Source organism: Mus musculus, chromosome 16 (assembly GCF_000001635.26).
Source record: "Mus musculus strain C57BL/6J chromosome 16, GRCm38.p6 C57BL/6J".
Lineage (NCBI taxonomy): Eukaryota > Metazoa > Chordata > Mammalia > Rodentia > Muridae > Mus > Mus musculus.
The window spans coordinates 55592934-55595317 of NC_000082.6; the positions used below are offsets into that span (position 1 = coordinate 55592934).

Below are 2384 nucleotides of genomic sequence, written 5' to 3' on the forward strand. Positions count from 1 at the left end.
GTTGCTTATATATACTATCATATCATCTGCAAAAAGTGATATTTTGACTTTTTCCTTTCCAATTTGTATCCCCTGGATCTCCTTTTGTTGTCAAATTGCTCTGGCTAGGACTTCAAGTACTATGTTGAATAGGTAGGGAGAAAGTAGGCAGCCTGTCTAGTCCCTGAGATTCCACCTCCACCAGTCAGAATGACTACGATCAAAAATTCAGGTAACAGCAGATGCTGGAGAGGATGTGGGGAAAGAGGAACACTCCTCCATTGTTGGTGGGATTGCAAGCTTGTACAACCACTCTGGAAATCAGTCTGGACCCTCAGAAAATTGGACAGAGTACTACCGGAGGATCCCACAGTACCTCTCCTGGGCATATATCCAGAAGATGTTCCAACCAGTAAGAAGGACACATGCTCCACTATGTTCATAGCAGCCTCATTTATAATCGCCAGAAGCTGGAAAGAACCCAGATCTCCCTCAACAGAGGAATGGATACAGAAAATGTGGTACATTTACACAATGGGGTACTACTCAGCTATTAAAAAGAGTGAATTTATGAAATTCCTAGGCAAATGGATGGACCTGGAGGACATCATCCTGAGTGAGGTAACCCAATCACAAAAGAACTCACATGATATGTACTCACTGATAAGTGGATATTAACCCAGATACTTTGAATACCCAAGATACAAGATACAATTTGCAAAACACATGAAACTCAAGAAGAACAAAGACCAAAGTGTGGACACTTTGCCCCTTCTTAGAATTGGGAACAAAACACCCATGGAAGGAGTTACAGAGACAAAGTTTGGAGCTGAGACGAAAGGATGGACCATCTAGAGACTGCCACACCCGGGGATCCATCCCATAATCAGCCTCCAAATACTGACACCACTGCATACACTAGCAAGATTTTTCTGAAAGGACCCTGATATAGCTGTCTGTTGTGAGGCTATGCCGGGCCCTAGCAAACAAAGAAGTGGATGCTCACAGTCAGCTATTGGATGGATCACAGGGCCCCCAATGGAGGAGCTAGAGAAAGTACCCAAGGAGCTAAAGGGGTCTGCAACCCTATAGGTGGAACAACAATATGAACTAAACAGTATTCCTGGAGCTCGTGTCTCTAGCTGCATATGTATCAGAAGATGGCCTAGTCAGCCATCATTGGGAAGAGAGGCCCCTTGGTCTTGCAAACTTTATATGCCTCAGTACAGGGGACTGCCAGGGCCAAGAAGTGGGAGTTGGTGGGTAGGGGAGTGGGTGGGTGAGGGTATGGAGGACTTTTGGGATAACACCTGAAATGTATTTTGTATTTTCTTTGATTATTGTGCCAATGTTCTCTATGGAATCTTCTGCACCTGAGATTCTCTCTTCTATTTCTTGTATTCTGTTGCTGATGCTCACATCTATGGTTCCTGATTTCTTTCCTAGGGTTTCTATCTCCACCGTTGCCTCACTTTGGGTTTTCTTCATTGTGTCTACTTCCCTTTTTAGGTCTTGGATGGTTTTATTCAATTCCATCACCTGATTGGTTGTGTTTTCCTGCAATTCTTTAAGGGATTTTTGTGCTTCCTCTTTAGGGTCTTCTACCTGTTTAGCAGTGTTCTCCTATATTTCTTTAAGTGAGTTATTAAGGTCCTTCTTGATGTCCTCTACCATCATCATGAGATATGCTTTTAAATCCGGGTCTATCTTTTCAGGTGTGTTGGGGTGCTCAGGACTGGGTGGGGTGGGAGTGCTGCGTTCTGATGATGGTGAGTGGTCTTGGTTTCTGTTAGTAAGATTCTTACGTTTGCCTTTTGCCATCTGGTAATCTCTGGAGTTAGTTGTTATAGTTGTCTGTGGTTAGAGCTTAAAAATATGGAACGCTTCAGGAATTTGTGTGTCATTTTTGCTTAGGGGCCATGCTAATCTTCTCTGTATCATTCCAATTTTAGTATATGTGCTACCGAAATGAGCACAACATCTGAAATGTAAATGAAGAAAATACCTAATAAATTCTTTTTTAAAATTGTTAAAATACATATTGAAAATTAGAAAAAAGCTTAAGAGAAACAATACTTAATACATAAATGTATTCAATAAATACTATGTAAAATTAGTGTTTCTTAGAATTTTTAATAGCACTAAGAAATGCTTATCAATAATTTTATGCAAAAGAATCACAAATATATATATAGGTATATTTCTCTATATTTTACTTAAATAATGAGCTCACATTGAAACCCACCTTACTTGAATGGTTTCAAGAGTTGCTTTGATCTCCTAAACTTGAAACTCAACCATTTAGTGATTGTATCCTATTCATACCTTGGTGGCATATCTATTCATTTCTCAGTTCAAATAAGTGCTTAGTAGGAGACAGTTACCTCTTAAACATAGTTCTGGAA

General features: G+C 40.2%; 1 non-coding gene across 1 annotated transcript; it reads right to left on the reverse strand.

The window, feature by feature from the left end:
- Positions 1-1848: 1848 nt before the first annotated feature.
- On the reverse strand, positions 1849-1955 carry Gm23003. Its single transcript, XR_003952051.1, has one exon. It is a non-coding gene; the product is annotated as a U6 spliceosomal RNA (small nuclear RNA).
- Between the last annotated feature and the right edge of the window lie 429 nt (positions 1956-2384).